The 27,350-nt window shown below is 41.8% G+C and overlaps 1 protein-coding gene and 1 non-coding gene across 3 annotated transcripts in view; both read left to right on the top strand.

Annotated features, from left to right (window-relative positions):
• The window catches only part of LOC109871657 (glutamate receptor ionotropic, delta-2), a 623,084-nt gene that overhangs the window by 48,185 nt on the left and 547,549 nt on the right, over window positions 1-27,350 (top strand). The window lies entirely within an intron of this gene.
• Window positions 17,176-17,232, top strand: LOC116371924 (U7 small nuclear RNA). Its single transcript, XR_004209074.1, has one exon. It is a non-coding gene; the product is annotated as a U7 small nuclear RNA (small nuclear RNA).

Genomic DNA, 27,350 nt, shown 5'->3' with positions numbered 1-27,350 from the left:
CTCTCTCATGGATGAATCTCTCATTGCTACTCACTACTAGAATGGAAGAATCTCTCATTACTATTCACTACTAGAATGGATGACTCTCTCATTTCTATTCACTACTAGAATGGATGAATCTCTCTCATTACTATTCATTACTCAACTAAAGCACATATACTGTAGCTTCATCCCTTTGAGCATTAGTCCAGTATGTTTGGTGTTATTTTAAATGCTTTTATTTTTTTGGTCCCTGAATAACTCAGACAGTTAAGTAACATAAAGAGAATATAAGTAGTGGTCCTGGAGGGGCCGATGGGGACCATGGGGGGCCTGTTGTGTCTGTTGCACACTGACCTTCACTCACACTGTGGGAGTCAGACTGGCAATGAGAATAACACTCTTTTCTGGTTGGAGGAAAAGGAGTGGAAGATTGCGGGAGCGAAGGAAGGATGGAGGGATGGGTATTGCAGTAGGGTGCCATTGAGCCCCGGCATCTTGAATAAAGCATTGCTTTACTCAACGTTCACTTCAACTGAAAGGCTGCTTCCTTTGTTACTCTGCATACCTTTGTTACTCAGCTTTACTCACAACCTTGAGAATGTGCTAAGGAGTGCTCAGACCAAGGGAAAGCCTTGGTGCTATCCTAGAGATCTGACAAACACACTTTCTGTTTACATGTGCCGTTATTAAACATGACAGATTAGCATGCTATGCCCCATGAAGTCTCCATTAACGTGGGCTTCTGAGTGTTGCCTTGATGCAGTTTTGCCATGTGTGTTTTTTTGTTTGTTTTTTTCAATTTAAAGTTTTATGAAGTTTTCTTGTTTTTCAATCAACCAACAAAACACATTCCACATTCACAGATGTGACAGGCTTAAAAACACATTCCACATTCACAGATGTGACAGGCTTAAAAACACATCCCACATTCACAGATGTGACAGGCTTAAAAACACATTCCACATTCACAGATGTGACAGGCTTAAAAACACATTCCACATTCACAGACGTGACAGGCTTAAAAACACATTCCACCTTCACAGATGTGACAGGCTTAAAAACACATTCCACATTCACAGATGTGACAGGCTTTAAAAACACATTCCACATTCACAGATGTGACAGGCTTAAAAACACATTCCACATTCACAGATGTGACAGGCTTAAAAACACATTCCACATTCACAGATGTGACAGGCTTAAAAACACATTCCACATTCACAGATGTGACAGGCTTAAAAACACATTCCACATTCACAGATGTGACAGGCTTAAAAACACATTCCACCTTCACAGATGTGACAGGCTTTAAAAACACATTCCACATTCACAGATGTGACAGGCTTAAAAACACATTCCACATTCACAGATGTGACAGGCTTAAAAACACATTCCACATTCACAGATGTGACAGGCTTAAAAACACATTCCACATTCACAGATGTGACAGGCTTAAAAACACATTCCACATTCACAGATGTGACAGGCTTAAAAACACATTCCACATTCACAGATGTGACAGGCTTTAAAAACACATTCCACATTCACAGATGTGACAGGCTTAAAAACACATTCCACATTCACAGATGTGACAGGCTTAAAAACACATTCCACATTCACAGATGTGACAGGCTTTAAAAACACATTCCACATTCACAGATGTGACAGGCTTAAAAACACATTCCACATTCACAGATGTGACAGGCTTAAAAACACATTCCACATTCACAGATGTGACAGGCTTAAAAACACATTCCACCTTCACAGATGTGACAGGCTTAAAAACACATTCCACCTTCACAGATGTGACAGGCTTAAAAACACATTCCACCTTCACAGATGTGACAGGCTTAAAAAAAGAAAATCAAAGGAACTTAAAATATATAATAATAATACATAAAAATAAAAATAATAAATAATAAAAAATGTTGGTGTATACTGTATATATACACACACACACACACATCCATACATTCACACCCATACACACACACATATCCTACATACCTACATGTACTCACAAAGAATGTAAAAAAAACCACACAAAAAAACATATATGAAACTTGCAGCAGCACTATCAAGGTTCTTATTAGCTATTTCTAGCCTTCGCTGAGACGACGAGCCAATAATTAGTTGTTAGGTTTGCCATGTGTGTTTTAATACCATAGAAAACGAAGGGCAGGCGATAAAACGCAGGTCCCAAGGACAACTGCTCACTGGAGACAATAAGTAAGACCATTTAGTTACAGCACTAGGTGGCCTACTTTGCTTTCTAGAAGAAGAAAAAGAGGGTGGTGACCTTGATCATTTATTGTTTAAACGAGAGGCTGCCTGGATCTTTAACTTAAAGACCCTTGGTCCCTTCGGTCTCAACGTATACTTTGATCTGAAGCCATTCTTGTGATAATTGTGACTTTGCCATTGTAATTGTTTGTAAGCCTGTGTAGTCTAAAATGACTCTATGATCCTATGCTATCCATTTGAATTTTTTGTATGCTGCTCTTTTCTATGCCATTTTATTATTTGAGAAATGAACCAATGATATTAGGCCACTCTTGGCCATGATTACAGACACCTGTGTGTCTTGACACTGTATAAACAAGTCATCCCGCAGTGTTTGTGATTGTACCCTGATGAAGACAGCTTGGCTGTCGAAACGTTGGTGAATTACATGTTTGCATCTGAGCTCCTAGAGTGTGCGGCTCTTCTTTATTTTTAAGGCCTACCCTGCTTGAACATGTCTTTACTGTTGCTACTTCGGCAGAGAAGAAGTCATGGAGTTTGATCTGCGTCCGTAACTCACAGACAACTGGTGCGGCCAATAGCGCTGTCGCTTTCCCGTAAGTTATGACAACATAAAGGAAATTTACACTGCTGCCAGGAGTGGATTTCTGATATACAGGCGACACTCTGTGCCGTCCGCCCCACTGCAGAGAGATAATAATCCGTCCAAGAGAACCCAAGCGATCATGGTCTTCAATCATACCAAGCAGGGAGGAGGGAAGGAGGGAGAAAAAGGACAGTGGTGCAGGGTCAAGGTCTTGAGGGGTAGAAACCATTAGGTGGTAGTGGGGCGATGGACAGAGAGGAGTGACTGGCCTAGATTTCAGCCACCTTGTGCTTTAGACAGCTTGGTGCTCCATGGACTGTGCAGAGTTCTCTTGCTGCATACATTACTTAGACTGAGTGACCAGCATTTCAGCCAGGTTCCCCATTTCAACCTAGAACGTCAAATCAAAATGGAAAACCAATATGAAATCACAAGGCACAGAATTCCATTTACTGAAACTGGCGTGGCGTCATTACATACAATGATCTCTGATGACTGCTTTATGTCCATGAGCTTGGAGGCCATTTTCTATTGTTCCCCTTACATTCTTCTTCCATTCTTCCATAAAAGTGTCTCAAATATGACATTGCACCAGTGGCGGTCGTTGCCGTTTAAGATGAGGGAGGACAATCATTGTTTATATGAGTATGGCCTTATTTCTATTACAGCATGACTGTATTTCATATTCCATTCACCCAGTTCAATGTAACATTGATAGGTTTAGGCTACTACAGGATATTTTCCAACACCCACCATGAGGTAGCTACAACCTAGCTTATGAATGGCAGTTTACAGCTTAGGTGCACAGGTCGAAAGAAATTTGAGTAATCAAAATGACAGACAGTTAAATATTTAATACTGCCTTGCACAATCTTGCCTGCATCTAGCTGATATATGTTGTAATCATTAGTCCAACAGTTGCAAATAAGAGTTTATATTGGGCAAATTCATGTTTATCCCCGTTTTGTTCCGTTTGCTTCCGTTTAAGAAACATTTTTCAACAGAATTGTCTGAATGAATACACCCCTGATCACACGCACACACAGTCCACTTTTATAGCAGCCACATACAACAGAATGATCCCTTTGATTGTCGTAGAATTCCTTCTTGCATCTATGCGCTCTCCTCCTCTCACCTTTTCCCTTCCCCTTGTGGATTTCAGTAAACATCAGCTGTCTGTGACCAGGCAAAAAATACTTTCCAAGCCGAACCTTCATATCATATCTGCTACAACACAGCTTACATCGTTGTCACAATATTAGCTAACTTCAAGTCAACATAGCTACTAGAAATAACACGTTAGTAAACCACCTACAATCATGCAGTACAGTGTACAGTTAGCAAGAAGTTTAGCAGTTACACCGGCGGGTCCTGGTGGCAATAAATTAATAAAACCAAAAGCTTACCTTTACTTGGAAGGGTTACAGTGTTGGATAGCCATAGCCAGCTAGCTAACATAGCATCCCTCTCTGTTTGAGCCTGGTGTTTGAGTAGGCTAAACTAGCTAGCTGTATTTGCTAGCTAAGTACGTGAAAGTACTCAGCTAGCTCTCTCTCTCCCTTTCTCTCTCTCTTGCTTTTCCTTAATTTGTTGGGTGGACAACGTGGCGGTTCATGCTAAAATAGCTCTGATAGGTTGGAGGACGTCCTCAGGAAGTTGTCTTTTTTAATGTTTCACTATTTTTATTCATATGAAATTCACTGAGGAGGATGGTCCTCCCCTTCCTCCTCTGAGGAGCTTCCACTACATTGCACAGAAATATTCCCATATACTTTCCAAATAAGAAAAAAGGATTATTATAAAGTACATGCTATTGCTCATAGGGAATTTTCAAAGAAACCAAAAAAAATTGAAATGTGAATGCAGTGAACAAATGCAGAGGAGCAAGACCGAGACCAATGCATTTCTCATTGATAAAAAATAACACTCCCACTTTGGTCTATAGCAAAATCCTGTGCATTTGAAAGGCTTTTTGCCTTTGCAGGGAAGATCAAAGATGCTGTAAAGCAACAAAGCTGGGGTAGCAAGAAGAGGGAGGTCAGATAAGCATAATCATGCAAAATAGCTTGAATTAAGTCTGATCTGGTTGTGGATCTATAGACTGTGAACAGCAGCGCTGGCCTCCGATGGCAGCTTGTGGTTTATGTTGTGAATATATTTTCCTGAACAATCTGTTAATGCTTTCAGCTCTCTGAGGTAAGCAATTGCTTTAAAAACCCAGGTAGGCTAACAGTTGCCCACAATGATGGTAGAATAAATAAATTGTCGTTAAATTACCAATAAATTACAAACACTTGGACCTGCTTGTACAAGTCACCTTTCATTCATTCATTAGTATGAAATGGGGAATCTACATAGTGGATGGATATTTTAACCCTGAAAAAACATTTGTGCTCTCCTCAAATTAATCTGTAAAATATTGGAATAATGACCATAAAATCTTGTCCCCCTTTTTTGGCGTGTTCTATAAAAAGTAGGGAAAACGTTGGCATGGTGAAATGTAATTAACTTACAGTTTGGACACATCTCATTCTAAGGTTTTTCTAAATTTTTACTATTTTCTACATTGCAGAATAATGGTGAAGACATCAAAACTATGAAATGTAGTAACCAAAAACGTGTTAAACAAATCAAAATACATTTTATATGTGAGATTCTTCAAAGTAGCCACCCTTTGCCTTGACGACAGCTTTGCACACTCTGTCCATTGGGTCAGCACGACTTGTCTGTAGCCCCCTGGGTAATCGTGTCTGAATGTCTGTTCATTACACCAGGAAATAGCGACTGGTGACTGATTTCATGGGGCTCACGTGGATGTCCATTGACTGTGTGTTTATTCAGAGTCTATCTTCAAAGAGGCTTCTCATCAGAGAGTGTTTTATTGGCCTCTGATTAAGACCACTGCTGAAGCATTCAGCTGGAGGACAGACATGGAGGGGTAAATTTAGCTCATGCTAGCACGCTGTGAGAGATGTTAATAATTGAGAAGGCATCTGTTCCAATTAATATGCCCCTTCAAATCGAATCCCTATTTAAATTTCCTAACTGGGTCACAGTCTCCATGGTGCAATAGGATAAAATGAATTGGCTTCTTTAAATCATTAAGTTTTACCGTGTGGGTTACAGCGCTAGAGGATCCCCCCCCCAAAAAGTTTGGCTCGACCTTCCCTAGTGGGCACGGAGTGTTTCGGTATCGGATCACATGACCATGTGGATCATTTATAGATCAGAGGCTACATACAGAACAGTCACAGCTCCTCCTCCATGTCTCCCTAAATAAGTATGAGGGATCTCCATTGAGCCACTAACATCAGTCTCTCCCGCTGGAGAATTCACCCTCTTGAGTAACAGGCTTTTCCTCGTTTGAGTTTATTCCCCCATCTTTGGGATTCAACTGCAGGGGGGGAAACTGTGGTGTTTGATGGGCGAGAATAGCTCTATGGGCCATGACAAAGTGTTTCCAGGCTTGTGCTGGAGATATTATTGGATACTTTTTCTATTCCTCCTGGTTCTCCATCATGCTGCATCCTCTCCTCTGGCCTATTTCCTCTCTATCATCCACAGAGAAAAAGCTTGAATTTCCTGGACGCAACCTTGAACCTGCACACAGATTTATTGTAACCAGCATGTCAGACGTAAGTAAGTAAAGTAGCCTTATAGTCTCCAGCTCCTGTCTCCTGTTTGTATAGGGTCAAGCAGCTTGATGTAGAAGTACACCCCCTGGCCTGGATACTACAAGTACACCCCCTGGCCTGGATACTACAAGTACACCCCCTGGCCTGGATACTAGTCTATCTCCTGTTTCTATAGGGTCAAGCAACTTGATGTAGAAGTACACCCCCTGGCCTGGATACTACAAGTACACCCCCTGGCCTGGATACTACAAGTACACCCCCTGGCCTGGATACTAGTCTATCTCCTGTTTCTATAGGGTCAATCAGCTTGATGTACAAGTACAACCCCTGGCTTGGATACTACAAGTACACCCCCTGGCCTGGATACTACAAGTACAACCCCTGGCCTGGATACTACAAGTACACCCCCTGGCCTGGATACTACAAGTACACCCCCTGGCCTGGATACTACAAGTACACCCCCTGGCCTGGATACTACAAGTACACCCCCTGGCCTGGATACTATAAGTACACCCCCTGGCCTGGATACAAGCCTGTCTCCTGTTTCTATAGGGTCAATCAGCTTGATGTACAAGTACAACCCCTGGCCTGGATACTACAAGTACACCCCCTGGCCTGGATACTACAAGTACACCCCCTGGCCTGGATACTACAAGTACACCCCCTTGCCTGGATATTACAACTACACCCCCTGGCCTGGATACTACAAGTACACCCCCTGGCCTGGATACTACAAGTACACCCCCTGGCCTGGATACTACAAGTACACCCCCTGGCCTGGACACTAGTCTATCTCCTGTTTCTATAGGGTCAAGCAGCTTCATGTACAAGTACAACCCCTGGCCTGGATACTACAAGTACACCCCCTGGCCTGGATACTACAAGTACACCCCCTGGCCTGGATACTACAAGTACACCCCCAGGCCTGGAAACTAGTCTATCTCCTGTTTTTATAGGGTCAATCAGCTTGATGTAGAAGTATATCCCCTGGACAGGACACTAGTCTATCTCCTGTTTCTGTAGTGTGAGGCAGCTTGATGTACAATTATACCCCCGGGACAGGATACTAGTCTATCGCAGAGCCTTATCCCCAATCTATCTCCTTAATGCTGAGTGCCAGGCAGAGATGCATCGGGTCCTATTTTTACAGTCTTTGGTATGACTCGGCCGGGGATTGAACTCCCAAACTTCCCCACAAGGCCACCGAGTTGGTGTTATACATCAGTACGCGTAATACACTTTCCATTTGCCAGCATCCTACTTAACTAAACCAGATGTGTGGGTGAGCGTGTGTCTGTGTGTGTCTCTGTGTGTTTGAAGAACTGTTGAGTCTAGATCCTATGTAAATCAAAGCGATTAAAGTCGAGGCAGAATATGTTCAGCGCCTTCATGAGGTATTCATACCCCTTGACTTATTGCACACATTTTTTTGTTACAGCCTGAATTCAAAATGGATTAAATTGATTTTCTTCTCTCACCCATGTACACACAATACCCCATAATGACAAAGTGAAAACATGTTTTTAGAAAATGTAGCAAATTTAAGGGAAATTACAAAAATAAATATCTTATTTACATAAGTATTCACACCCCTGAGTCAATACTTTGTAGAAGCACCTTTGGCAGCGTTTAGAGCTGTGAGTTTTTTGGGCAAGTTTCTAAGAGCTTTCCACACCTGGATTGTGCAACATTTGCCCATTATTCTTTTCAAAATTCTCCAAGCTCTGTCAAATTGGTTGTTGATCATCACTAGACAACCATTTTCATTCCTTGCCATACATTTTCAAGTAGATTTAAGTCAACATTGTAACTTGGCCACCCAGGAACATTCACTGTCTTCTTGGTAAGCAACTCCAGTGTAGTTTTGGCTTTGTGTTTTAGGTTATTGTCCTGCTGAAAGGTGAATTCATCTCCCAGTGTCTGGTGTAAAGCAGATTGAACCAGGTTTCCTCTAGGATTTTGCCTGTGCTCAGCTCAATTCTGTTTGTTTTTGTATCCTGAAAAACTCCCCAGTTCTTAACGATGACAAGCATACCCATAACATGATGCAGCTACCACTATGCTTGAAAATATGGAGAGTGGTACTCAGCAGAGGCGTCAGGTGGATATGGCAGAGAATGGCAGTCACCATACCCTAGCTCAACACCAACAATTTAAAATAGGCTAATAAAATATTTCCAATAATTTTGACTTTAGGACCATGCGAATGAATGCCTGGGAGTGGGAGGGAATGTTGTTTGTATGACTGGCTGGCTTTTTGGAGTGCAGATATCTGTATATAATGACGAGATGCTTGTCTCCGCCCTAACACTGGGAGTCGTTGTCCCAAAGGCGGGAAGGCAGGTGTCAAGTTTAGGTCCAAAATAAGCCTGGCAAGAGGGAAACCTTTCACTTCGCCTCTTTGTTTCTGTGAAGAGTGCATCGACACAGCTGCAAGGAACAGCTGGACCTTTTCAAAACACATGGCAGAGATAGCTAAAAATGGCTGTAGTAGATAGCATTGGCTAGGCAACTGCTATTTGACTTGACTTGATTCTGGGCTCCCGAGTGACGCAGCGGTCTAAGGCACTGCATCTCAGTGTAAGAGGTGTCACTACAGTCCCTGGTTCAAATCGAGGCTGTATCACATCTGGCTGGGATTGGGAGTCCCATAGGGTGGCGCACAATTGGCCCAGCGTCGTTCAGGTTTGGTTGGGGTAGGCCGTCATTGTAAATTAAGAATTTGTTCTTAACTGACTTGCCTAGTTAAATAAATAATACAACTATCATTTTAATTTTTATTGATTTATTTTACCTTTATTTAACCAGGTAGGCAAGTTGAGAACAAGTTCTCATTTACAATTGCGACCTGGCCAAGATAAAGCAAAGCAGTTCGACAGATAAAACGACACAGAGTTACACATGGAGTAAAAACAAACATACAGTCAATAATGCAGTATAAACAAGTCTATATACAATGTGAGCAAATGAGGTGAGAAGGGAGGTAAAGGCAAAAAAGGCCATGATGGCAAAGTAAGTACAATATAGCAAGTAAAATACTGGAATGGTAGTTTTGCAATGGAAGAATGTGCAAAGTAGAAATAAAAAATAATGGGGTGCAAAGCAGCAAAATAAATAAATAAATAAAAATTAAATACAGTTGGGAAAGAGGTAGTTGTTTGGGCTAAATTATAGGTGGGCTATGTACAGGTGCAGTAATCTGTGAGCTGCTCTGACAGTTGGTGCTTAAAGCTAGTGAGGGAGATAAGTGTTTCCAGTTTCAGAGATTTTTGTAGTTCGTTCCAGTCATTGGCAGCAGAGAACTGGAAGGAGAGGCGGCCAAAGAAAGAATTGGTTTTGGGGGTGACTAGAGAGATATACCTGCTGGAGCGTGTGCTACAGGTGGGAGATGCTATGGTGACCAGCGAGCTGAGATAAGGGGGGACTTTACCTAGCAGGGTCTTGTAGATGACATGGAGCCAGTGGGTTTGGCGACGAGTATGAAGCGAGGGCCAGCCAACGAGAGCGTACAGGTCGCAATGGTGGGTAGTATATGGGGCTTTGGTGATAAAGCGGATTGCACTGTGATAGACTGCATCCAATTTGTTGAGTAGGGTATTGGAGGCTATTTTGTAAATGACATCGCCAAAGTCGAGGATTGGTAGGATGGTCAGTTTTACAAGGGTATGTTTGGCAGCATGAGTGAAGGATGCTTTGTTGCGAAATAGGAAGCCAATTCTAGATTTAACTTTGGATTGGAGATGTTTGATATGGGTCTGGAAGGAGAGTTTACAGTCTAACCAGACACCTAAGTATTTGTAGTTGTCCACGTATTCTAAGTCAGAGCCGTCCAGAGTAGTGATGTTGGACAGGCGGGTAGGTGCAGGTAGCGATCGGTTGAAGAGCATGCATTTAGTTTTACTTGTATTTAAGAGCAATTGGAGCTAATCCCGGAGCTAAGTCAGTCTAGAGCAGGCAGCAAATTTTTGTTTGACGTGTTTGTTAAATTTTAAGTCCCCTATAGGGCTGTGGCGGTCACAAACTTTTGTCATCCAGTGATTGTCAAGCAAATAATTGTCGGTCTCACATTAACCGTTAATTATCATAAACACATTTAGCATCTCCTGGTTTCCACACATAGCCTACAAGCCACTGATGAAGACCTTGTGAACATCTACATTTTAAAAAGTCTAATAAATCCATGTAATATAGCCTACACCATCACAATAAATCCATTATTTCATTAGACAGGTCTAAAGAAGCATGATATGAAGAAAATATAGTCTATTTCAGAAGAACAGAATAGCATACTCTGAGTTGTCCTTATGTTAGGTCCTCATCTGGCTATGCCAAATGGCTGTGGGCTACACTAGTTCATTTAGCAGACACAATTATTTTATAGTATGAAGAATACAATTGAACAAAGCTGAATAAAATAGAAAGGATATTTTCTACAAATGATTTGAGGGAGTGTGCACATGCATGCGGCTATTCTGTGTTGAGGAGTGAACAAAGAAATAGGAATTAGGGAATAGGAATTATTAACTTTAGTTGTTCTACAAACACTGGGCTATATGTTTAGATTTTTAAGGCTGCATGATGCGAATCTAATGATGATTTGAAATAAGTCACTTGAAAGGTATGAGCTCTGCTTTGTTTTTTTGCTCAGGCTGTACATACTACATCAGTCACTCATTCACAATTTGACAAACACTTGATAATGCCTAGCGCCATCCCATTTGTGTGGCAGTTATGCACCCTAAAAAAATGCATGCCTTTTGCGGCCAGTGACCATTGTGCCCTTCTCCCTGAGTGCTACGTGCCCAATCATGTGATCGGGTCTCACAGGCTACAAGTGAAGACAGACACATCCAGGACTGAACTGCGAGTGACCTTATCCAATTCCGAGGTGCATATTGAAGATATTGGAAGAACTGTTCACATTTACTTTTCTTCAGCCATCAATCTTCTAGTTCCCATAGTACAAAGGTTAACCTATTCTATTCTGTGAGATAAATAAATATTCCAAACATAGTCTGGTACAGTTGTGGGATGAGATAGATCCCAAATTAATTCAACCACTAGCGTAAAAAACACTTTTTTGCACATGTGACTGATGCAACAGATCAGAACGTTTAGCTTATAATGTTGCTAAACTATTTAGCTATTTCTTCACATTATAAGCGCAGCAATGGGCATATGGTAATAGGCTATTAAAAATGTTTTTTACTTTTTTTTTTACCTATCTACCAATAGATTCCCTTCTTTGCGAGGCACTGGAAAACCTCCCTGGTCTTTGTGTTTGAATCTGAAATTCACTGCTCGACTGAGGGACCTTACAGATAATTTTACTGTGTGGGGTACAGAGATGAGGTAGTCATAAACAAATCATGTTAAACACTATTACTGCACACAGAGTCCATGCAACTTATTATGTGACATTTTTACTTCTGAACTTATTTAGGCTTGGTATAACAAAGGGGTTGAATACTTATTGACTCAAGACATTTCAGCTTTTAATTTTTAATTAATTTGTGAAAATGTTGAAAAACATACTTATTCCTTGACCTTATGGGTATTGTGTTTTGGCCAGTGACCAAACATCTAAATGTAATCTATTTTTAATTCAGGCTGTTTCTGAAGGCACTGTTTATTGTGTCGTGACCTGGGTGTTGCAAGGTAAAACATGCTACGAGAGGAAAAAAACATTGGAATACTCAATTCAACGACAATACCCACATGAAAAAATACTACAGTTTACTATAGAATACTCCAGTACTTACTATAGAATTCTGTAGTAAACTGTAGTATACTATAGAATACTATACAACACACAAAAGTATCCCTCTAACATGTGTAGTACTTACTATAGAATATTGTAGTATGCTGTAGAATACTATAGTAATTACTACGGTATTATCCACAAAAAAACACTGCATTAAAAACTGCAGTATCTGCAAAAACACTAAACTTTTTATCAACTATTTTTTTAAATGTTTTATTTCACCTTTATTTAACCAGGTAGGCCAGTTGAGAACACCTTTATTTAACCAGGTAGGCCAGTTGAGAACACCTTTATTTAACCAGGTAGGCCAGTTGAGAACACCTTTATTTAACCAGGTAGGCCAGTTGAGAACACCTTTATTTAACCAGGTAGGCCAGTTGAGAACAAGTTCTCATTTACAACTGCGGCCTGGCCAAGATAAAGCAAAGCAGTGTGACACAAACAACAACACAGAGTTGCACATGGAATAAACAAACACAGTCAATAACACAATAGGAAAAAAAGTCTATGTACAGTGTGTGCAAATTAGTAAGATAAGGGAGGTAAGGCAATAAATAGGCCATAGTGGCGAAATGATTACAATTTAGCAATTAAACACTGGAGTGATAGATGTGCAGAAAAGGAATGTGCAAGTGGAGATACTGGGTTGCAAAGGAGCAAAAAAATTGAAAATAACAATATGGAGATGAGGTAGTTGGGTGGGCTATTTACAGATGGGCAATGATATGTAATCTGGTCTGACAGCTGATGCTTAAAGTTAGTGAGGGAGATATGAGTCTCCAGCTTCAGTGATTTTGGCAGCGTGTTACAGTCATTGGCAGCAGAGAACTGGAAGAAAAGGCTGCCAAAGTAGGAATTGGCTTTGGGGGTGACCAGTGAAATATACCTGCTGGAGCGCATGCTGGTGGGTGTTGTTATCGTGACCAGTGAGCTGAGATAAGGTGGGGCTTTACCTAGCAAAGACTTATAGTTGACCTGGAGCCAGTGGGTTTGTCGACGAATATGAAGCAAGGGCCAGCCGACGAGAGCACACAGGTCGCAGTGGTGGGTAGTATATTGGGCTTTGGTTACAAAACGGATGGCACTGTGATAGACTGCATCCAATTTGCTGAGTAGAGTGTTGGAGGCTATTTTGTAAATTACATCGCCAAAGTCAAGGATCGGTAGGATAGTCAGATTTACGAGGGTATGTTTGGCAGGATGCGTGAAGGATGCTTTGTTGTGAAATAGGAAGCCGATTCTAGATTTCATTTTGGATTGGAGATGCTTACTGTGAGCCTGGAGAGAGAGTTTACAGTCTAATCAGACACCTAGGCATTTGTAGTTGTCCACATATTCTAAGTCAGAACCATCCAGAGTAGTGGGCAGTGATCGGTTGAAGAGCATGCCTTTAGTTTTACTTGCATTTAAGAGCAGTTGGAGGCCACAGAAGGAGAGTTGTATGGCATTGAAGCTCGTCTGGAGGTTAGTTAACACAGTGTCCAGAGTGACATTTTTTAAATATTTTTTTTTACCTTTATTTAACTAGGCAAGTCAGTTAAGAACAAATTCTTATTTTCAATGACGGCCTAGGAACAGTGGGTTAACTGCCTGTTCAGGGGCAGAACGACAGATTTGTACCTTGTCAGCTCGGGGGTTTGAACTTGCAACCTTCCGGTTACTAGTCCAACACTCTAACCACTAGGCTACCCTACATCATTGATCTATACAGAGAAAAGAGTCGGCCCGAGAATTGACCCCTGTGGCACCCCCATAGCGACTGCCAGAGGTCCGGACAACAGGCCCTCCGATTTGACACACTGAACTCTGTCTGAGAAGTAGTTGGTGAACCAGGCGAGGCAGTCATTTGAGAGACCAAGGCTGTTGAGTCTGCCGATAAGAATGTGGTGATTGACAATTTTGAAAGTCTTGGCCAGGTCGATGAATACAGCTGCACAGTATTGTCTCTTATCGATGGCGGTTATGCTATCGTTTAGGACCTTGAGCGTGGCTGAGATGCACCCATGACCAGCTCGGAAACCAGATTGCATAGCAGAGAAGGTACGGTGAGATTCAAAATGGTCGGTGATCTGTTTGTTAGCTTGGCTTTCGAAGACATTAGAAAGGCAGGATAGATATAGGTCTGTAGCAGTTTGGGTCTAGAGTCTCTCCCCCTTTGAAGAGGGGGATGACCGTGGCAGCTTTCCAATCTTTGGGGACGTCAGACGATACGAAAGAGAGATTGAACAGGTTAATAATAGGGGTTGCAACAATTTTGGCTGATAATTTAAGAAAGAGAGGGTCCAGATTGTCTAGCCCAGCTGATTTGTAGGGGTCCAGATTTAGCAGCTTTTTCAGAACATCAGTTATCTGGATTTGTGGGAAGGAGAAATGGGGGAGGCTTGGGAAAGTTGCGGTGGGGGTTGCAGGGCTGTTGACAAGGGTATGGGTGGCCAGGTGGAAAGCATGGCCAGCCGTAGAAAAATGCTTATTGAAATTCTCAATTATTGTGGATTTATCATTGGTGACAGTGTTTCCTAGCCTCAGTGCAGTTGGCAGCTGGGAGGAGGTGCTCTTATTCTCCATGGACTTTACAGTGTCGCAGAAATTTTAGGAGTTTGTGCTACAGGATGCAAATTTCTGTTTTAAAAAGCTAGCCTTTGCTTTCCTAACTGCCTGTGTATGTCGGTTCCTAACTTCCCTGAAAAGTTGCATATTGCGGGGACTATTCGATGCAAATGCAGTACGCCACAGGATGTTTTTGTGCTGGTCAAGTGCAGTCAGGTCTGGAGTGAACCATGGGCTATATCTGTTCCTGGTTCTAATTTTGTTGAATGGGGTATGCTTATTTAAGATTGTGAGGAAAGCACTTTTAAAGAATAACAGGCATCTTCTTCTGAAGGAATGAGGTCAATATCCTTCCAGGATACTCGGGCCAAGTCAATTAGAAAGGCCTGCTCGCTGAAGTGTTTTAGGGAGCATTTGACAGTGATGAGGGGTGGTCATATGACCGCAGCTTCATTACGGATACAAGCAATGAGGCAGTGATCGCTGAGATCCTGGTTGAAGACAGCAGAGGTATATTTGGAGGGCAGGTTGTTTAGGATGATATCTATTAGGGGGCCTGTGTTTATGGATTTGGGGTTGTACCTGGTAGGTTCATTGATCATTTGTGTGAGATTGATGGCATGAAGCTTAGATTGTAGGATGGCTGGGTTGTTACGGTTGTCCCAGTTTAGGTCACCTAACAGCACGAGCTCTGAAGATAGATGGGTGGCAATCAATTTACATATGTTGTCCAGGGCACAGCTGGGGGCAGTAGGTGGTATAGAGCAAGCGGCAACGGTGAGAGACTTGTACTATAGTAAACTATAGTAAATACTACAGTTTTTAATTTTCTTATATCCTGCCCATTCCCCTCCCCTTTATACCAATTTGTGTCACCCACAACTGAGAAAGCTACTTGCCAAGTAGACCATATATTGTGTTCCCCCTCCTGGCCGGCCGGCTCCAGAGGCACTTCGACAACATCGGAGTGTACATCAGGCCGGCTTCAGGAAGACGTAATCAACTACCGACAATATCCTGAGGCTGGCTGAAGATGTACGAAGAGGGTTAAACAAAAAAGAGGTGATGTTGACTGTCTTCTTCGACATTGAAAATGGGCTCATCTATAGGATACAACTCGTCACTCAGATGGTCAGTCTTTTAAATAGCTTTTTAAATCAGCGGGAGATAGCAGTAATGGTGGGAGAACCCCATTATTCAGGTTCTCTCCAGAGGAGGGAGTACCCCAAGGCTCCGCCCTTAGTCCACTACTGTTTTTAATGTACGTCTGTGTTATTTATTACCCAAGAGAGGGACAAGTGGCCCAGTTTGCAGACCATATCTGTTATTAGGCCTCCTCCAAAAACTTTACCCACTGCTGGAAAAAAGCTACAGAGGAGCATAACAGTGATCGAGCACTCGGCCAATCTGTGGCAGGTCAAGCTCAACACCGCTGAAGACCCAGTGCGTCCTCCTCTCCAGAAACCACAAAAGAACTAAGCAAGTGCACCTTAAACTGTATGGACAGGCACTGCAGACGACCCCAACGGCTAAGTTCCTTGGGGACACATTTCAAGAAAACATGTTCTGGTGTCCCCACATAGAGTACCTGGAGAAAGTGGGTAGCATAAGACTGAACAACCTAAAGCTACTTTGCAGAATAGAAGGAGGAGCCACACCTGGAACAGCCGTCAGAGTGTACCAGAGCTACATCCAAGTATGCTTCACCAGCCTGCTGTAACGTGGGGAGTTCTGATGTCAGAAAACTTCGGACCATTCAAAACCTTTGCATCAAGATGGCATACAGACTCCCCACGTACACAAACACACACTACATACATGACCTTTCAGGACTGAGAACAGTAGAAGAGAGGATGGCTGTCCTGCGGCGCAGGTTTACCCTCAAGTCGGTGGACAATCCATCTCTGAAACCCATGATTCGGGAGGAACAAGCTAACCATCCTCTGTGCTTCTTAGCATTTCTATCACTTTTAAACCACTTTTAACCCCATTTTAGAGAGGATATCTGGTGCATTATATTGTGATTTTATCCACTCTTATTCCTGCTGATAGGCACTGCAATAGAAGCGGATATTTTAACAACATAAACACAGATTTTACTGCACTTTAAAACCATTCAAGTTTGTTTTTATCAAATCAAGTAAAAAAAAAAAACATTTTAAAAAAGTATGGAGAACTCCACCACCCCCTCCCCTCCCCCTGTGCCTTGCCAATCCTGACCTCCACCAAACTGATACATGGACAAGAGGAATAGAAGAGGGCATGAAGCTCTAAGATGTCTGTACCAGTCTCAAAGTTCGTTGTCTCGTCTCTGCAGGTTATAGAAAAGAGCAGAAGCTCTAAACTCTCCGTTCAGACCCCAGTCCTACCTACCTACAGGTTATAGAAAGAAATCTATAGAATCTATCTATAGGTTATGGAACATGTACTCTTTTAGCATTTCTCTAGTAGGTTTTCTCAAGGGGAAAGCCTCCACTTCTATGTCAAAGATACTTTAGTCAGCAAAAACACTACAGTGAATACTACAGTAAAGTCAGAAAAAACACTGCAGTGAATTCTACAGTAAAGTCAGCAAAAACACTACAGTGAAAACTACAGTTTTTATACCATAGTATACTATAGTATTATTTCATGTGGGTATGTACCGTATGCTATACATTAGTATCTAATGCAATTTAGTGCAATAGTTACATACAGGAGATTGCTTTGTTTATGAAGTTTATATATTGATGGGAGACTGTTACAGAGGAGTGTAAATGCTTTTTTTAGGCTGGATCATGTTGTGTTGTATTGTTGTATGTTTTAATTATGTCATGTACTGATTGTTGCTGCCTTCTTGGCGTGGTCTCCCTTGAAAAAGAGACTCTGTGTCTCAATGTGCTTTTCCTGGTTAAATAAAGGTTAAATAAATAAAACATTTGTTGGCCATGGTTTTATTATTTATCATTTAGAATAATCCAAAATGAGTCTGGTGAAAACACAGTTGAGATAATACCACAGGGGAATTGCTTTATGTTTGAAGGCAGTGTTTTTCAGTCTTCGGCTTTGGAATCCACAGGTGGTGCAGAACTTATCAAGGACTTAAAAATGTGTTGACTAGTTGAATACCGGTCTTGAACAAAACCCTTTCAAAGAGAATCATACTGTAATCGTATTTCATAGAGAATCATACTGTAATCGTATTTCATAGAGAATCATACTATAAATGTATTTAATAGAGAATCATACTATAAACGTATTTAATAGAGAATTATACTATAAACGTATTTAATAGAGAATTATACTGTAAACGTATTTAATAGAGAATCATACTGCAAACATATTTCATATTTCATGAGACCAAGGTGCAGCGTGAGTAGAGTTCCACATCATTTTAATAAACCGAAACTCACTGAACAAAAACAACAAACAACCAAACGAAACGTGAAGCTACTGTTGTGCACTCAGGCAACTAAATCTAGACAAGATCCCACAACACAAATGAGGAAAATGGCTACCTAAATATGATCCCCAATCAGAGACAACGATAAACAGTTGTCTCTGATTGGGAACCATATCAGGTCAACATAGACATACAAAAAGTCCTAGACATACAAAAACCATAGACATACAAAAACTATAGTATTCACCCTAGTCACACCCTGACCTAACCAAAATATATAGAAAAACAGAGATATCTAAGGTTAGGGCGTGACACATAATGTAAACTTATTTCTCACTGACATGACAGACGGCTTGAGAAAGACGGATTGCAAACACTCAGGCAAAATGTTTCAAGGTACTCCATATATGCTGTCAGTTTTGGAGAGAATCTGGAAGGACCCTTCTCCACCAGTGGTGAAGCTGACAGTTTCTCAAGAACACAGAACTCGGAATTCACAGAATTCTCTGTTATCTCTCCCCTGCCTTACATACCAAATGTGTCTCGCTCCACTCACATTACGAAGAGCTTAGCTACTGTGAAGGAGCATGTCTAGCTGTAAAGGGAGGGTACTATGGCCGGCATGAATACATGATTTGTATGTTCTCCACAGATATGTCTGTGAATAGTGTGATTCTTTGAGAAACACTTGATGAGTTGTATTCATTTGAATATTCTGCTTTGGAAGTAGATAAGACGAAGAGAGAACAGCTCTCAAACGATTAATTATGTGTGCCTGTACTGTCTTAACAGGCACGTGGCAGGGGTGTTTCATGACAGAACTAGCACTGTATGACAGCTATGATTCGACTAGCATTTTTGTAGTATCTTCAGACATCTTTGCACCGTGTTCTTAGATACCCCGTCAGATGTGATGGTCCAAATAGAGCACAGTGTCCCCAGTACACCAGAGGGGTTCAGAAGAGCATGGGCATGACGAGGATTTGACAGTATCGCTAAGCACAAAACACTCATTATAGCTTGTCCGATCACAGTTTTGGAGTTAAATACACTCACAAGTCCTCCTTTGCTGCTTTTGGTGAAACTAGACTAAGGTAGATAAAGTCAATGCATGATCAATACGGTATCTACAGTGCAAACACGCAAACTGTTGAAATATGCATATGGGATGTCATCGTTTTGATTGATCATGTCTGGGAAGGTCTGCTGGGCTTTGTTTGACGCTCCCTGCAGGGAAACCAACTGACTTCACTTCGTGTAAGGTGATTTCCCCAGGAAAGGTAATCTCTTTAAGCAGATGGTCCATTAGAGGATTCTCAATGCAGCTTTTCTTGTGTAATTGTGTTTGAGCAAACCCCAGTCTTTTTCTGAGGCCCGGTGCGGGCCTGTGACAACTGAGCAACCAGTACGGTAGTAGCACCCATTGTCTTCAAATGTCACCACTTGAGAGTGGAGTACTTATGCAGGCTCATACAATAGATTCACCCCATTAACATCTTTAAAATGGAATACTCGCCGCAGGATTTTAATCATTCAAGGATTACATTTCCATCTTCAAAAGAAAAACATGTATACATTTGCACAAATGTTCATCCGAATGTCATATGTATACACAAGAGATGTTCCCATAATCTTTTGTTGATTCACGTCACATTCAGACACATACAGCTCATTCCTACGCAATTATTTGAATGAATACTGTAATGCGTTCAGCACTGTAGTTGCTGTGATAGACCTGAAGCTTGTAAATGCTGCAGCACAGTGCCATGAAAAGGTACTGTAGTTCCAGTGAGCTGTTGAAAATATTCAGCAATGCTTTAAACTATAGAAAGGTAATAGGGGGAAAAAAAAACAGATTAAAATATATGCATACTGTAAGTCTGCTAAATGACTAAAATTAAATAAAAAATATATACCACAAGGCTTATAGTAGACAAGATGGACAAGATGGATGTGTTTTGGCTTTGATATGTAAGGACTCTTTAAAGATGTATGAAACTACCTCTTGGGAGAGAGAGACATGGCAGCCATCCTTGGTACCCCTCCATCAGACAAAAACTAGGGTTCTATTCAGTTTGCTGATTAAATGTTTGAATCGAGCAGTTCGGTTCTCCTAATTCTCCTTAATTAGATAATTAGTGTGACTGTTTGGGGAGCCGAGAGAGCAGAACATTTATTTCAGTTATGGTGTTTGTTCTCCTTCTCAAAAGTAAAAAAAAGAATAACGGAACAAGGAACCATTTGTTGGCCTTGTAGCATAGGGTTTAGGTAACTTGGCACAAAGTTCAGCAGGCCCTGGGTCATTTGCAGTGGAGCAGAGAGGGACCACTGTCCGACATTTGGAGAAAATGTTGGAGAATATAAATGCGTCTATCTTTCTCTCAGGAGCAAATGGGTAACATGTAGAAAGGGGAATGGGTGTTTGGGGATTCCTGGGTCCTTTGCAATAGAGCAGAGAGGGACCAAGTCCTGAGGAAAAGGGATTAGTACTGGTGGACTGGACCCAGAGGGACCAAGACCTGAGGAAAATGGATTCATACTAGTGGACTGGACCCAGAGGGACCAAGTCCTGAGGAAAAGGGATTAGTACTGGTGGACTGGACCCAGGGGGACCAAGACCTGAGGAAAAGGGATTCATACTAGTGGACTGGACCCAGAGGGACCAAGTCCTGAGGAAAAGGGATTAGTACTGGTGGACTGGACCCAGAGGGACCAAGACATGAGGAAAAGGGATTAGTGCTGGTGGACTGGACCCAGAGGGATCATGTGCATGATGTGCTTCTGCACAATTAGTGAAAGGACTTCTACTGTCTGACATTTGGGGAATAAGTTGGAGAATATAAATGCATGCATCTTTCTCTCAGTATCAAATAGATCCACATGTAAAGATAGGGTTGGTTTTATTCAACTTTTTTGAGTCATTTGTCATTGAAGTGGAGAGGATATTTAGCCATAGGAAGCGTTTTTTGTCATCCAAGTTCAATTGTCCTCCAAGAGTGGCTTGATAAAAGCACAGAAGTGTATGTACAGACCATTCATCTAGAAATGACTGGACCCCACATCAAAGTCTTCCATTTAACTGATAAATGTTGGTTGGGGAATATCAAGGTAAATGCAAACAAGTGTGAGAGATTCCCAGCAGATTGGAATTTCAGATGCAATTTTCCAGCTCATATGTGTAGACAACTGCTCTTGAAATCCTCTGAAATGAGGGCATGAGTACAGTATCCGGTTATTTTTTTTACATTTGTGGGCTCATCCACATTATATCATTATCCCATAAATTATTAAAGAGAAAATTAAGAGAACAACGTGGCCTTGTGTAATGCTTATTAATCTATATTTAGTGTCTCTGGAAAATGATCTGAGGGCTGATTTATGCTCTGAATAGTAATGCGCGGCTTCTGTGTGAAGGTGCTTGGCATTTACGTTTGGATAAGTTTTTTGTTGTTGTCATTGACTTGAAGTGTGAGTGGGGGCTATAAAAAATATAATAAGTCTTTCAGAGAATGATTTGGATTGGCAATACGAGTGGATTCTGTGTCTGTATCTCTAGAATAGCACTTACCAACCCAGTGGGCAAAAACTGGTTGAAATCAACGTTGTTTCAATGTAATCTGCCAACGTATTGTGACGTGGAATCTACAGTGCATGGAAAATACATTTTTTAAAGTCATAAATGTAAACTGTTGTTTTGAGGTGAAAGTTTAGCTATGATATTTGTAATTGACTATTAGTGTGCTATCTTGTGAGAATGATTGGTGAGAGATTTCCACTTAAAAACTAAATAGATTCACTGTTGTTATCGAAAACATTCCAAAGGGTAGGTTTAACAGAGCAAATGAAATGTGACCGTACGTAATCAATCATCATTGATGCTAATGTATATTCAACCTTAACATGAGTAACAGATCCATGGGTTACTCTATCTATACATGTCTTCACACGTAAGCATACACAGCAGGCATGTTCAAGACAGAATGCCTAGGTCATCGCAGGTCTGCGGAGATCTTCACAATGGCTGTAATAATCTGTGAAGGATCTCAAACAGCATTGATCACTTGCACCGTGTACTTTTAATGTAATCTCAACTGTAATCCAGGTCATTTGGTTCTGCTATTAGATGAAGCACAGTGACATCACATGAATATCATGTATAAATAAAAAATAAAACCTTACATTGTATTCCCATTTAAACTTTGCTATGCTTTTAAATGGGTAAATGTGCAGTGATAGACATTTGGGTGACAATTTAACAGACAATGTAATTGTTTTTCCATTGCAATTTGGATGTGCTTTTAGATGTTTGAAAGCACAGTGATAACACATTGGAAATTGAACAAACTTTTGGCAGTTTTTTTTTGTGGGTTAATAAACAACCAAATATTACGCAATTATCCACGTGAAATGACGCAGTGTGCCCAGTGGGACACCTCTCTCATTATAACTCTAGAAACGACCCTAAGTTGCAGTGCTCAGTAGGCTTTACCTTCAAAATGAGCTTATGTGTGAACCCACAAAGATGCCATATACACAATATAGCCTTAGCAGGCAAAGTGTTTCATTGAGACTCATAGGCCTACTTACAGTAGTGCTGGGCCCCATTCTCCAGGCCACATAGTTTGCTGCAGTGATGAATAAAACAACAGCCTTGGTTTGTTATGTTCTGCTGACTTGCAGGGTTTTAAATTAACTAGCTTCTAGCAGACAACTGGGCTGCCACCGCTCCAGTCTCCCCTCCTCAGCTCAGTCCTAACCAGGGTGGGAGCTAGCTAGTGCCCATCTCTGGAAGGTCAGCCTGCTCTCGGACAGTGTTCTCTGGAAGGTCTCCAGTGTTGATGACAAACCCTAGGAATAACAAATGACTAGATGTCATTATTATTTTTAAATGTAACCTTTATTTAACTAGGCAAGTCAGTTAAGAACATATTCTTATTTACAATGACGGCCTACCCCGGACGACGCTGGGCCAATTGTGCGCCGCCCTATGAGACTCCCAATCACGACCGGTTGTGATGTACTCGAACCAGGGTGTCTGTAGTGGCGCCTCTAGCACTGAGATGCAGTGGCTTAGACCGCAGCGCCACTCGGAAGCCCAATGGAAATATAATTTCTATGTATTTCTATATCAGGTCAGAAACGGACCTGAGTGCACCCAATGTTGTGTGCCTGTGTTTGAGGCCTGTTTTCTTTCTTATTTCATCTCTTACTTTACCCATGTTTCCTTGATGGGCAGTAGACATAACCATAGGGAAGCTTGTGTAGTCTGTTACAGCAGAGAGGAATTACGACTTCAGATATTACTACTTGAGGTATGGAGTATTGTCATATAGTTTGATGTTACCATGGTCATATAGTTTGATGATACCATGGTCATATAGTTTGATGATACCATGGTCATATAGTTTGATGTTAGCATGGTCATATAGTTTGATGTTAGCATGGTCACATAGTTTCGATGTTAGCATGGTCACATAGTTTGATGTTAGCATGGTCACATAGTTTGATGTTTACATGGTCATTAGGTTGATGTTAGCATGGTCATATAGGTTGATGTTAGCATGGTCATATAGTTTGATGTTAGCATGATCATATAGTTTGATGTTACCATGGTCATATACAGTGGGGCAAAAAAAGTATTTAGTCAGCCACCAATTGTGCAAGTTCTTCCACTTAAAAAGATGAGAGAGGCCTGTAATTGTCACCATAGGTACACTTCAACTATGACAGACAAAATGAGAAAAGAAAATCCAGAAAATCACATTGTAGGATCTTTAATGAATTTATTTGCAAATTATGGTGGAAAATAAGTATTTGGTCACCTACAAACAAGCAAGATTTCTGGCTCTCACAGACCTGTAACTTCTTCTTTAAGAGGCTCCTCTGTCCTCCACTCGTTACCTGTATTAATGGCAACTGTTTGAACTTGTTATCAGTATAAAAGACACCTGTCCACAACCTCAAACAGTCACACTCCAAACTCCACTATGGCCAAGACCAAAGAGCTGTCAAAGGACACCAGAAACAAAATTGTAGACCTGCACCAGGCTGGGAAGACTGAATCTGCAATTGGTAAGCAGCTTGGTTTGAAGAAATCAACTGTGGGAGCAATTATTAGGAAATGGAAGACATACAAGACCACTCGATCTGGGGCTCCACGCAAGATCTCACCCCGTGGGGTCAAAATGATCACAAGAACGGTGAGCAAAATTCCAGAACCACATGGGGGGACCAAGTGAATGACCTGCAGAGAGCTGGGACCAAAGTAACAAAGCCTACCATCAGTAACACACTACGCCGCCAGGGACACAAATCCTGCAGTGCCAGACGTGTCCCCCTGTTTAAGCCAGTACATGTCCAGGCCTGTCTGAAGTTTGCTAGAGAGCATTTGGATGATCCAGAAGAAGATTGGGAGAATGTCATATGGTTAGATGAAACCAAAATATAACTTTTTGGTAAAAACTCAACTCGTCGTGTTTGGAGGACAAAGAATGCTGAGTTGCATCCAAAGAACACCATACCTACTGTGAAGCATGGGGGTGGAAACATCATGCTTTGGGGCTGTTTTCTGCAAAGAGACCAGGACGACTGATCCGTGTAAAGGAAAGAATGAATGGGGCCATGTATCGTGAGATTTTGAGTGAAAACCTCCTTCCATCAGCAAGGGCATTGAAGACGAAACATGGCTGGGTCTTTCAGCATGACAATGATCCCAAACACACCTCCCGGGCAACGAAGGAGTGGCTTCGTAAGAAGCATTTCAAGGTCTTGGAGTGGTCTAGCCAGTCTCCAGATCTCAACCCCATAGAAAATCTTTGAAAGTCTGTGTTGCCCAGCAACAGCCCCAAAACATCACTGCTCTAGAGGAGATCTGCATGGAGGAATGGGCCAAAATACCAGCAACAGTGTGTGAAAACCTTGTGAAGACTTACAGAAAACGTTTGACCTCTTCATTGCCAACAAAGGGTATATAACAAAGTATTGAGATAAACTTTGGTTATTGACCAAATACTTATTTTCCACCATAATTTGCAAATAAATTCATAAAAAAAATCCTACAATGTGATTTTCTGGATTGTTTTTCTCATTTTGTCTGTCACAGTTGAATTGTACCTATGATGAAAATTACAGGCCTCTCTCGTCTTTTTAAGTGGGAGAACTTGCACAATTGGTGGCTGACTAAATACTTTTTTGCCCCACTGTAGTTTGATGTTACCATGGTCTCTCTCTCTCTCTCTCTCTCTCTCTCTCTCTCCCTCTCTCTGCTAATCTCATGCTGTGTGACAACCTCCAGTGAGAAGGCCATGTTGTGTGTCACACTCACAATTGGCTCAGCATTCCATTAGTGTCAAGTACCTTAACACTCCTCACTAATTCCCTCCCCACCTCTCACAGGTTGAGCGAGACAAATCTGGGAATATTGACATCGGCATCATCATCAATGCTCATTAACACCGATTTCTACACACACTGGGAAAGGTGCTAATGGATATGCAAATAGAGATATTAATTAGAGAGTTATGGGGTTTCAACTGACTTCAAGCTAAGTGATTCTAATAAATCTCTCATTGGTGACAGTGTTGCTTGGGGTTAGTTCTGGCGAGCAGACATGAAGGGCTCAGGTTGTGTTGGGGGGTGAAATGGGGACGCAAGAGTGATATGGTAAACTATACAGTAGAAGATACACTACATGACCAAAAGTGTGTGGGCACCTCATTCCAAAATCATGGGCTTTAATATGAAGTTGCCCCCCCCCCCTTGCCACTATAACAGCCTCCACTCTTCTGGGAAGGCTTTCCACTAGATGTTGGAACATTGCTGAAGGACCTTGCTTCCATTCAGCCACAAGACCATTAGTGAGGTCGGGCACTGATGTTGGGCAATTAGGACTAGCTCGTAATCGGCGTTCCAATTCATCCTAAAGGTGTTCGATGGGGTTGAGGTCAGGGCTCTGTGCAGTCCAGTCAAGTTATTCCACACCGATCTCGACAAACCATTTCTGTATGGACCTCGCTTTGTGCACAGGCGCATTGTCTTGCTGAAACAGGAAATGGCCTTTCCCAAACTTATTCCACAAACATGGAAGCACAGAATCATCTATAATGTCATTGCATGTTGTAGCATTACTATTTCCCTTCGCTGAAACTAAGGGGCCCCAGACCATTATTCCTACTCCACCAAACTTTACAGTTGGCACTATGCATTCGGGCCAGTAGCATTCTCCTGACATCCGCCAAACTCAGATTTATCTGTCGGACAGCAAGATGGTGAAGTGTGAGAGAACGCGTTTCCACTGCCAAAGAGTCCAATGGTGGCGAACTTTACACCACTCCAGTCGACGCTTGGCATTGCGCATGGTGATCTTAGGCTTGTGTGCGGCTGCTCAGTCATGGAAACCCATTTCATGAAGCTCCCGACAAACAGTTCTTGTGCTGACATTGCAGAGGGTGGTTTGGAACTCAGTAGTGAGTGTTGCAACCGAGGACAGTCCCGTTCTGTGAGCTTTTGTGGACTACCACTTCGCAGCTGAGCAGTTGTTGCTCCTAGAAGTTTCCACTTCATAATAACAGCACTTCCAGTTGATCGGGGAATATTTAGCAGGGCAGAAATCTGACAAACTAACTTGTAAGAAAGGTGGCATCCTATGACGATGCCACGTTGAAAGTCACTGAGCTCTCCAGTAAGGCCATTCTACTGCCAATGTTTGTCTATGGAGATTGCATGGCTGTGTGCTCGATTTTATACACCTGTCAGCAATGGGTGGGGCTGAAATAGCCGAATCCACAAATTTGAAGGGGTGTCCGTATAGATAGTGTATATAGAGAAAATCCATGAGACAGATGCATTCGTGTAGGCCTGTTGATATGAGGTCATTACAATGGATATATTATTTTTTTGTCTGCATTATTCTCTAGCCTTTACCTGAAGTTGTATAATACCTTTGAACACACTGTGCTCCTTTCAGCTGATTTAATGTCTACAAAACACCCCAACAGCATCTGAAATGGCAAGAAAGAGTTATGTGTGTGTCTGTGTGTGTGTGTGTGTGTGTGTGTGTGTGTGTGTGTGTGTGTGTGTGGGTGGCACGGGGTACACTCCACAAAGATGTAGTGACACAGCGATGAAGCCTGTTCCTACCAAGGAGGTGGACACTGCTGAAATCCCCCCCCCAACCCTCTGCCCCCCCCCCCCCCAACCAACCCTCTGCCC

The sequence above is a fragment of the Oncorhynchus kisutch genome, linkage group LG3 (genome assembly GCF_002021735.2).
Source record: "Oncorhynchus kisutch isolate 150728-3 linkage group LG3, Okis_V2, whole genome shotgun sequence".
Classification (NCBI taxonomy): domain Eukaryota; kingdom Metazoa; phylum Chordata; class Actinopteri; order Salmoniformes; family Salmonidae; genus Oncorhynchus; species Oncorhynchus kisutch.
The sequence above is the reverse complement of the archived record's forward strand: the minus strand, read 5'-3'. Positions and strand labels throughout refer to the sequence as shown.